The sequence below is a fragment of the Gopherus evgoodei genome, chromosome 1 (assembly GCF_007399415.2).
Source record: "Gopherus evgoodei ecotype Sinaloan lineage chromosome 1, rGopEvg1_v1.p, whole genome shotgun sequence".
Lineage (NCBI taxonomy): Eukaryota > Metazoa > Chordata > Testudines > Testudinidae > Gopherus > Gopherus evgoodei.
The window spans coordinates 213,588,247-213,599,934 of record NC_044322.1 but is presented as its reverse complement, the minus strand read 5'-3'; positions in this window follow the sequence as shown (position 1 = coordinate 213,599,934).

The following is an 11,688-nucleotide window of genomic DNA, read 5'->3' as shown; positions in this document are numbered from 1 at the left end:
GACCCCAGGCTTTAAACCATGTGATTGTTGTAAGTGGCCTATACCCGTCAGTAACCCACATGTTAGCTGCTTAAGGTGTCTAGGTGAAGGACATATACCCAACAAATATCGCATCTGTAAGTTGTTCAGACCCCGAACGAAAAAGGAGAGAGACATCCATCTCAGTGAACTCCTGACCCTAGCACCAGAGCAGAGGTCCAACTTGGCCCCAAGCATGGCAGCATCAGTGCAGAGTGCCCCGTCGGTGCTGTCTGTGAGCCGGCACCGATCCCCCTCCCTGGCCCCGGCCAAGAAATCCAAGAGATCCACAAGGGGAAGATCTCCCACTTCCCGTAAGAGAAAGGAGAGGGACGGAGGAGAGCCAAGACCCATGCTGGATGGCTCAACACCGCCAGCAGGGAGTTGGGCCTCACCTCATATCAAGCAGTTGAGTCCCTCCCATACTATGCCTTCCACACTGGACAGTGACAAGGGCCTCCGTTAACTCAATGTCCTGTTGACACCCAAGGCCCTGCAGGCAGCGCAGGAGATCCTGATGGTACTGGTGCCACCCACACTGGCTCCAGCGATACCCAAATCCAGGGGTAAACTCGCCTTGGGACCATTCCCAGTGTTCCCGCTTCAGCAGTGCCGATCACCATCACAGGGGACATCCCGCCAGCGCTTGCCTGCACAGAGCTGTCATGCCTCGGACTTTGGGAGAAGCCCTCTTTGGTCTCCAGACCCTGGGCACTGACAGTGGGATTTGAGGCGTGGCTCGCTGGTAATCTGGTGCAGATCTGTGGAGGTATGTGCCCCCCGGCATGAGCATCGAAATTGACCTATCGTGTTTCCAATGCTTTGGCACCGGTCCTGTGACTGATCTGTGGAATGGGGTGACCGGTCACCCACCTGCCAGCACCTATCACCGAGATGCAAATCCCCTTGATCAGAGAGATCCTACCGATGACCAGCCTGCTCCAACTCCCAGTCGTGCTATAGATCCCAGTACCGGTCAAGCATCGTGAGGCGTAGATCACTGGTCTACTGACACAGATCCGCCAAACGCTGAAGATCCCTGGGGTCCCGCGGGAGGAACTCGTCCTGATCAGACAGATTGGCATCGCGGCACAGTGGCCAGCACCGCAGGGAGGAGGGCCACCAGGCTACCCAATCACGGTCATTCTGCAGCAACCGCTCCACTTACAACTCAGGTGTTGATCAGGAGTCCCTGGCAGCAGGACAGGCCCCAGCAGCAATGGTACTGTCGACCTCATCGGCAGTACAACTGACCCTGTGGTCTCTGGGCCAATGGCCAGCAGCGTGGTACCCCTGGAATCCATGGGGGTTCACCCAGCCTTCCCAGGATGCCTGGCCAGTGATGGGGGCCTCAGATAGGCCATTGTCTGCAGCATCCCGCCATGCTCCACAGGGAAAGACCCCCCAGGCCCATGAGGACCCAGAGGAGCAGCCAGTTGGACCACCAGGGGATGTGGTAGATCCCTTGGCACTGGCTTTGTCCTCATCATCGCCAGATGAAGCAACTACGGGTCCCCCTCACCCAGTTTCGCACGAAGTTGAAGTTCTGCATGGTTTCCTTGGCCTCTGTTATCCCCTTCCTGGATCCAGGAGACTGGTATGCCACCCTCGACTTGAAGGATGCATATTTCCACATATCGATCTTTCAAGGCCACAGGCGCTTTCTATGTTTCACAGTGGGATCTGACAACTATCAGTTTGCGGTCCTCCCATTCAGCCTTGCAGCAGCACCGAGGGTGTTCACCAAGTGCATGTTGCTAGTGGCTGCTTACCTCAGGCACCAAGATGTTCAGATCGACCCATACCTCGACAACTGGCTTGTGAAAGGCCACTCCAGGTCCCAAGTCCAGAGAGATGTCATGATGCTGCAGGCCACATACAGATCCCTGGACTGTTAGCAAATGACAAGAAGTCAACATTAGTTCTGGTGCAGAGGATAGAGTTCATCGAAGCGGGGCTCAACTCCACCTGCGCCAGACCATTTCGACCTCAGAGAGGTTCCAGATAATGATGGACTTCATTGCAGGAGTCTCTGCATCCCTCTGACCATGGCCACAGTTTGCCTGTGCCTGCTGGGACACATGGCAACGTGCACATACGTCATCCTCCCTGCCAGGCTGAGGATGTGGCCCTTGCAGCAGTGGCTGTCAGTGATCTATTCCCAGTCCAGGGATCACCTGGAAAAGGTCGTTACCATCCCACCTACAGCACTTACCTCTTTACATTGGTGGACTGACCCCAGGGCGGTCTTGAAGGGATTTCCATTTGACAACCCTTGCCACTCAATCAAGTTGAAATCGGACACGTCGGACCTTGGCTGGGATGCGCATCTTAGTGGCCTCCAAAGTGGTCTCCAGAGGAGATGACATTGCACATAAATGTCATCGAGCTCAGGGTGGTATGCTTGGCATGCAGAGTATTTCTGCAACACCTGGCAGGCAAGGTGGTGAGAGCATTGATGGACAATACGGCCTCAATGTTTATATCAACAGGCAAGGGGAAGCACACTCGTTGGCCCTCTGGCAAGAGGTACTCTGACTGTGGTATTTCTGCATCTACCTGAGGCCTCTATTTCTGTGATCCACCTGAGGCCTCTCACCTCCCCAGCATCAGCAAAATGGTGGCAGATTGCCTCAGCAGATCCTTTTCCTCTCACCATGAGTCAGGGGGGACTCTCTTTTTGCCACCCCAAGCACGACAGTCAGGGAGCCTTTGGCAGCATTTCTGTGGGAGGTCCACCCCGGTCACGCAGATTCTGCGGTGGTTCTGTGGGTGATCTGCCAATCCCGTGCCTACCGTGTACCAGCCACCGAATTGCCGCCGAAACCACAGGACCGGCGGACCTCCCACAGAAACACCAAAAAAGGCTGCCAGACTGCCGCCCTCACAGAGACCAGCACGCTGCCCCCCACGGCTTGCCACCCCAAGCACACGCTTGCTGCACTGGTGCCTGGAGCCGCCCCTGCCATGAGTGGTCTCTCCATCCAGAGGTAGCCCAGACCCTCTTCCAAAGTTGGAGAACTCCCCAAGTGGACCTGTTCGCCACTAGATAGAACAGGAAGTGTCATTGCTTCTGCTCCTTAGAAGGCCTGGGCAAGGGCTCCCTCTCTGATGCCTTCCTCCTGTCATGGTCAGGGGCTCTGGTGTATGCATTCCCGCCAATCCACTCATCAGCAGAGTCCTGTCAAAGGTCAAGATAGACAAGGTTGCCCCGGTATGGCCGTGCCAGCATTGGTTTGGCACGCTGTTGGACCTAGTGGTGGCCACTCATTGGCCTCTTCCCAATTGACTGGATCTGCTCTCACAGGATCACCGACATATCCTACATCCCAACGTTACCCCCCATCCACCTCATAGCATGGATACTGCATGGTTGAATTTGGAGGACAGGACCTGCTCTAATGAGGTCCAGCAAATCATCTTGGAAAGCAGGAAGCCTTCCACTAGAGCAACCTACCTGGCCAAATGGATGAGGTTCTCCCACTGGGCGTCTGAGCATAGCATCTCTCCAGCGCGCTTCTCTTTACAGTCTATCTAAGATTACCTGCTCCATTTTAATAACCAGGGTTTGGCCCTGGTTCCATCAGAATACACCTTGTGGCTATTTCCACTTTTCACCAGGTAAGACAGTGTTTTCACACGACATGTCAGTCCGATTCCTCAGAGGCCTCAAGAGACCCTTCCCACCAGCCCAGGCTCCTGTTCCACAGTGGGACCTTAACTTGGTTCTTTCTAGGCTCATGGGCCTGCCCTTTGAGCCTATGGGCTCCTGTTTCCTCTCCCACCTGTCATGGAAAGTTGCATTCTTTGTGCCGATAACATCCGTGAGACAAGTATCATAGCTTAAAGCACTGATATCAGAACCATCATATACGGTATTCTACAAGGACAAAGTTTAATTGCAGCCCCATCCAGCCTTTCCGTCAAAGGTGGTGTCTTCCTTCCATGTTAACCAGGACATCTTCCTCTCAATGTTTTGTCCCAAGCCGCACACCACTGGGGAGGAAAGGAGGCTGCACGCCCTGGACGTCAGACATGCCCTGGCATTTTACCTGGAGCATACCAAGCCCTTCTACAGGTCAACCCAACTCTTCATCATGACAGTGGACAAAGCAGAGCTGTGTTGCAATCTACACATCCGTGAACTCCTACCTGCTTCTGCTGGCACTGTTTGGGAGTGACCTAATATGGAATACACGTTAGCAATCACTCAAAGAAGAAAAGACAGTTACCTTTTCGGTAACTGGTGTTCTTCGAGATGTGTTGCTCATGTCCATTCCATGACCCATCCTCCTTCTCCACTGTCAGAGTTTCTGTCAAGAAGGAACTGAGTGGAGAGAGGGAGTGTGTGGGGGCACCCCTTATACTGTGGCATGTGTGGGTTGCTTCAGGGTGCACCAAAGCTGGTCCCCTACAGATACCACTGAAGGGAAAAGTTCTGGCACCGGTGCATGTGGCGAGCACACATACCTATTGTGGAATAGACACGAGCAACACATCTTGAAGAACACCAGTTATGGAAAAGGTAACTGTCTTTTAACAACAAATTCAAATGAACCATCGTCTTCATCTCTCATCCAGATCTGGATGTCTACAAATCTTCAGGATAGCTTGTCCAGCAGATTTGATTGGATTATCAAATCCCAAAGGTATAAACTCCTCTTCAGTGGGCTTAGGAGCCTTTTTAGAAGGCTTTAGGAACTGGGTCCTAGCAGACAAGAACGCCTGCACAGAGACCCATCCACTTTCTCTGCCAGAGCCCACTTCTGATCCCAGCCCTACAACATGGCCCTGGGAAGCAGATGGGGCCATGCTGAAGATCTGGGATCAGGATAGAGATCTGTCTAGCAGCCTATCAGTACTTATGGGGTGCAGTCTTCTGCTCTCCTAGCGACCTCAGCCCTTCAGCACAGCCCTACCCACTTCCCCTGTGAAAAATTCCTGAGTTCTGAAAAAAACAAAATTCAGGTGAAGTTAATAGCATCTACAGCTGGGATTTACAAAGTTTTTTTTTACCTGGATGACATTATGGTTTGGGGGTGGGGTGGGGGGACACTGCCCAGATGAACAGCACTTAACTTATAATGTATTTCAATGGATTTGTGTTTGATTGCTATCCTACCTGAGGCTCCCCAGGACTGACAACCCACCATGAGGCTGACGTGACAGATAAAAGCTAAATGTAGGGACACATTTATTTTAAAAATGACTTCTGAATTCTCACTCACCAGTCTGCAACATGTGCAAGTTTTGAGGTGTGATGTTTTAGGAACACAAGATTTGCATACCATAAAATTCAAATGTGTGTGCAAACTATGTAATATTTGCTTGAAGACTGCTGATTTGAATGCACAAATGCTGTATCTATTCAGGAAAAACCAAGCTATAGAGCATGGAAAATAGCTGAATTTGTGAAAATGCAGGCACAAATTTAGAGGGCAGGTTGAATCTATGAAAATTTGGCCCTTAGTGTTTCCTAGTAACCAATCACTAAGGGCCAAATTTTCATAGATTCATATAATCTATGAATATTTGGCTCTTGGTATCAAATTACCAAGCAAAGAATTTCTTCTTTCCCTTCCTGAAAGTCTCCATGACTCCATACCAGTACAGACAACAACTAATAACTGAATTACCCTGCTGATGTCAACATTGAATTTAGGTCTCAAAATACTATTTGTAAAATAAAACTCCTGTGTATGTAATTAAACTCAGCCTTCCAGTGCAATTTAATCTGAGTATACCTGCCCAAAGTTGTCTTTTCAGGAGACAATGATAGTGTGGAGCAGAGGGAGGTGGTGCATACCTGACCTTTAGTTTTAGATTCTGGTACATTGCTTTGTAGGCAGTTAGGGATGAAGGTTCATCCTTATTTATTTGTTGTGATTTAGAGTTGGTCCAGGTGCTCATGGTCCATTTAAAATGCCAGGTGCTGATACATGTTCCTGCTATCAGCACCTGGCATTTTAAATGGACCAACTCTAAATCACAAAGTAAATTCCAGAGTCAAGGGTTGATTACAGAAAATGCCTTTCCCAACAGTCACACCCCCTCTTTTAAGCCCAGGGACACCTACATTAAGCACTTCTGTTGATATAAAGTACACCAGTCTCACAAGGGGAAAGGGAAGTCTCTCAAGCCACAAAGACTTAAACCACTTAGGGCTATAAAGATCTAAAGATAACCTTTCACTCCACATGTACCTAACAAGTAGCCAGTGCAGCTAGCCTACCTCTGAATGAAAACTGCTTAATGAGTGGGCAGAAACATAGAGCACTAATCTACATATCTAAATAGTCTCCTGATGTCACTCAATGTAATTAACACAAAAGTGGTCTAACCCTGAGGTGCAGCGGTCTGGGCAATTATAGTATGGTCCACATCTGAAAGAAAAGGTCTTCTTGCCAACTGTACATGGGAGAAAGTAGCCCTGGCCACAGCTACTCCTGGCATATCCAGAAGCAGATTAGGAGCTGTCACGACCCCCTAGACTCTAAAAGTGTTTATGAAATGGCAGGTGCCCTTCCTCAGTGTGGCATTGCACATCACTTCAGCTTTTTCTACTGGTTGCTTTTTCCAACATTGCTTCCAGCCTTTCTGGGTTAAGCCTCTGCCAGCTTGCCCTCAGCTCATTTTCCAGACATTGGATAAATCATTCAATTGCTCTAGTCGGATAAAATTAAATAAAGACATAGAGCCAAATGCCATCACCATACTGAGGGCACTGTCCGCAGCTCCTCGCTGACCCAAATAATGGCCGTTTATACACATTGAATAGGAGGGAGGCAAGACTGAACCCTCTAGTACCCTAGATTCATAGAAAGGATCATTGTGATCATCAGTATGGGTTATAATTTTGGTTCCCGGATGTACAGTATAACCTCAGAGTTACGGACACCTTGGGAATGGAGGTTGTCCATAACTCTGAATGTTCATAACTCTGAACAAAATGCAGCACCTGCTCCAGCAGTTCACGTTTCAGGCCAGGTTCCAGAGGCAGCTAGGCAGCTTCCTTGCAGGCAGCTTCTTGCCAGGGCAAGCTCGTCCCCCTCCCAACCGGGGTGGGTGCAAAGGGGGATGGTGGTGAAAACAGCACACATACACACGACTGGGGAGGGAGGGGGTGAAAACAGCACCCCTGGCTTACAGGAAAACAGTGCAGACCCCAGTGCTGTTCCTATTCTGGCTGCCTTGGGCTAGCAGCAGGGACTCACAGCTTTGCCTGCGAATCTCAGTGTCTTCAACTCCTAGCTATAAATGGGTGCCCCGTGCATGGGGGTGGAGACGGGAGGGTAGAGGTGGGGACAGGCAGCCCAGATGTGCCTACCTTTAAGATGCAATACAGACACAGTACAGTATTTTTTTTGTCTCCGCTGCTGCCTAATTGGTTACTTACAGTTTCACATGGTGTCCAGTTGACCAGTCAGTCCGTAACTCTGGTGTTTGCATCTTTGAGGTTCTATTATATGATTTTATGTTTTGACTGTGTTAACACACAAATCATTTGCTTGCACTCAGGTAACCAAGCAATCCATATTGCTTTTTGTCAGTGACCTGTCCCCTTCATTATTTACCACTCTCCCAATCTTTGTGTCATCTAAAAACTTTTCTTCCACACTATCAGCACTATTAACTTTATCAACCAAACTTGTAATCATATCTAAAAAATATGTCAAATTAGTTTGATGGGATCTATTTTCCTTAAATCCATGTTCATTGCCATCAATTATATAAATTAGTTCTTTATTAATAAAGTCCCAAATCAGACATTCCATTGTTTTCCTTGGGATCAATGTGAGGCTGACAGGCCTATAATTACCTAGGTTATCCTGTTTATCCTTTTTTAAATACTGGCACAACATTAGCTTTTTTCCAGTTCTCTAGAACCTCCCCAGTATTCAAAGAGTCACTGAAAAGCAATGTTAATGGTCCAGGGAGCTCATCAGCCAGCTCTTTTAAAATTCTTGGATGCATATTACCTGTACCTGCTGATTTTAAAATATTCAGCTTTAGTAGCTGGTGTTCAACATCCTTCTCACTTTCTGTTGGAATGGAAAGCATTTAATTGTCATAATATATATCACTATATCATCTGGCTTTTTCCCAAATAGATAAAACAAATATTTTTGAACACTTCTGCCTTTTCTTCTTTATTACTGACAATTCTATCATTTCTATCTACTAATGGACAAGTACCATTGTTAGGATCCCTTTTGTTTTTAATATACTTAAAAAATCTTTATTATTGTTCTTAACTCTACGTCTTTTTGCTTCCTTTATCAGTTTTCTACAATTGTTAGCTTCTGATTTATATTTGTTACTCTTTACTTCTGCTTTCTTCATATATAATAGGTCACACACACACACACACACACACACACACATACATAAAGTGGGAGAGATGCTTTCACATCCCATCTAAGCCAGGTTGTTTTTTTTAATCAGTGTGACCTTCTTCCTCAATGTGATACTGTGGCTTTTTAGGCATATAGCAAAATGATCTGAAACAGTTCCCAATTATCATTCACATTTTTCTGTTTAAATTCTTTTCCCCAGCTGATTTGGTTCATAATTGTTTTCAGCTTCATGAAATTGGTCATTTTAACAAACTAAGTTCATATATTCCTGGTCTGGACTTTATTCCATTTGAACATAGCAAATGGAATCAAGTCAGAACCACTTGTACCTAAACTACCATTCTGTGATCAATTCCTCTTCATCTGTCAACACAAGGTCTAATTCCCCCATGTTGAATGCAACACATTTGAATTAGAAATAGTCATCTGTAATTTTTAGAATGTTTTAGTACTGGCAGCCTGAGACTTCCAGCACAAATCACTCACTGAATTCCCTGATGATAATACAGAGTTTTCTTTCCAAAGCATTATAAATAGGTGTACAAGGAGCTGGTCATCCTGTTCTCTAGTGTGATTTGGCGGCAGCAACTGATACATCATCTTGTGCTTTATCTGTGAAAATATTGATCCAGAAATAGTCAAGATCTTCTTCCAAGTTGTCAATTACTTGAAAGTAAGAAATGCCATTTTTGAAATAGAGTGCCAGTCCCCAGCCCATTTTGCCTACTTGAGCCTTCCTAACAGGGCCGGCTCTAGGTTTTTTGCTGCCCCAAGGAAAAAAATTTTTGGCTACCCACCCCCCAGCCCTGGGCTCTCTCTTCCTCCCCCCTGGCACCCCCTGCTGCCCCAGCCCTGGCAGTTCCCGCCCTTTATGGCCTGCCGCTGCGGCTGCTGCTTCAGGCCACCCTGCCGCAATCCTTGAGTGGCTTGGGCTGCTTCAGCCACCCCCGGCTGCAGTGCTGGGGACCGGCTGCTCTGCGGCACCTGCAGGTGTCTCCGTGTACTCCACGGGGTGGCCCCCAGCCCAGGTGTCCCCTGCTTGGAGCCTGCTCAGCCCAGCCACAAGGTGCGGCACTGCTCCCCCACAGCGCAAACTGCAGCAGCCCCAGGGCGCCCACTGTGCATGACCCACTGCTGCTGCCAGGGCTGGCTCTAGGCTTTTGCCACCCAAAGCAAAAAAAAAAAATGATGGCCAGAATGCCGCCCCTGAAAATGTGCCGCCCCAAACACATGCTTGGTTTGCTGGTGCCTAGAGCCGGCCCTGCTTCCTAAATAGCTTAACAGTTATTTTAACATTCCAATCATGCATACCTTCCCATCAGGTTTCAGTAACACCAAGTAGATTGAATTTATGCTAATAAAATGAGCAATTCCAATTTTTCTTGTTTATTGCCGAGACCCCTACCTTTGGTGTACAGGCAATTAAAGAATTTCTTCTCTTCATGCCTTTTGGTTCTTTGATTAATTTTGTTCTCTATAGCTTGATTTTTGGCTGCACAAGCGCTCATTTGTTCCCTCTTTCGTTGTTGGTTTATTGCCCTCCTGACTACTTTAGCCAGCCTTTCCCCTACAACAGTATTTCTCAACCTTTTTGATACCAAGGACCGGCTTGCTGTCTTCCTGAGTTGCCATGGTCCACTTGAGAGAAAATAAATGAACAACGTATCCCCGATATTTCTTGCTGTTTTTTTCAATATTGCCAGGCATTTCTTTTGTGCACTATCTGCATGTACGGCACTTCTTACTTGATACGAAAATGCTAACCTGATTTTTAAACATTGTTTCAAATGAAGGGTACCAATAATTTTGCTTTCAACTGTATATCTCATTTTGTACATTAGTGATAATTCAGTGATTTAGTTTACAAAAATAATAATAAAAAAAAAAGATGGATTCATTCACCATACTGTTAATGAGCTCTTTGTACCTGTCTTGTAGGCACAGGTCTTTCAATCTGGGGATGAATGTTTGACAAAGACACTCAGAGCATCTTTCCAGTGCTCCATCAGTCGCAGTATTTTGTTTTCATTGTAGTCATGGCTGAAAATACAATTTCACAGAGGCATGTAGAATGGAACGGGAGTGAAGTTTGGAGAGCAAGTTCACTGAGTTGTGAGTTTTCACATCTGACTTTGACCCAAAAAACAGGTAGAGTCACTTCATGAAACTGTAACTTCAGACCCGCATCACTTGACAGTTCCAGCAACTTGTCCGCCAGTGATGGTGACAGAGAGATCTCAGTTTCAAGAGAGGAGAATGGATCATGAACCCATTGCTTTCCTTTCCATGGATCAGAGTCTGATGGGAAATAGTTCTTGAACTTCTGGATAGTTGATTTTAGATGGGATGCAATACTTAACGTAGGGGAGGCAGATCCACATCTTTATTGTCATCAGTAGCAAAACATGGGAACATGTCATAACAGTCATGATTCTTTTTTTTTCCAGACTTTGAGCTTTTTTTTAGAGGCCGTGATCTTGTCAGCCTATAAAAGACATTTGACATACTTTCCTGCATAAAGAAATAGAGCTGCTTGAAGTGATCAAATATATCTTCCAGATAGGCAAGTTTGGCGAGCCATTGTAAATCCTGAAAGTATGCTGCCAGACGAACAGAAAGCCCTTCAAGTTCACATTGCAGTCCTTACACTTAGCTTAATACTTTGCCACAGGATCACCACTGCAATTCAGTGTCTAAGAATAAGCAATGGTGTTCAGACCCCATTTCTTCACACATTGTAGCGAAGATGCGAGAACTGAGTTTATTTGCTTTCACAAAGTTCACAATTTGATCAACTGTACCGAGGACATCATTAAGCTCTGGAGACAACTTTTTGGCTGGTCAGACCTCTCGATGACTAAAGCAGTGTCTTTCTTGAACAGCTGGTGCAACTTCCATCACTCTTACAACTGTGACGAGCAGGAGGGATAGTTCAGTGGTTTGAGCATTGATTTCCTAAACCCACGGCTGTGAGTTCAATCCTTGAGGGGGCCATTTAGGGATCTGGGGCAAAAATCTGTCTGGGGATGGGCCCTGCTTTGAGTAGGGGGTTGGTCCCTTCTAACCCTGATACTCTATGATATACCTGACTATCTACCCATCATTGCAGCCACTCCATCCATGCAAATTTCAATGCAGAAGTCCTTGTGCTCATTTAGGACCCAGAAGATTTCAGCACCTGTTGCTTTGCAGCAGTTCTTCACAACAGAGTAGATCTTCGTGAAATACACCTTCTTAGGCATAGTGCACATAAACAATACAAACTGCTGCTTTAGAAATGTCCATTGACTCATCCAGCTGAATTGCACACCAG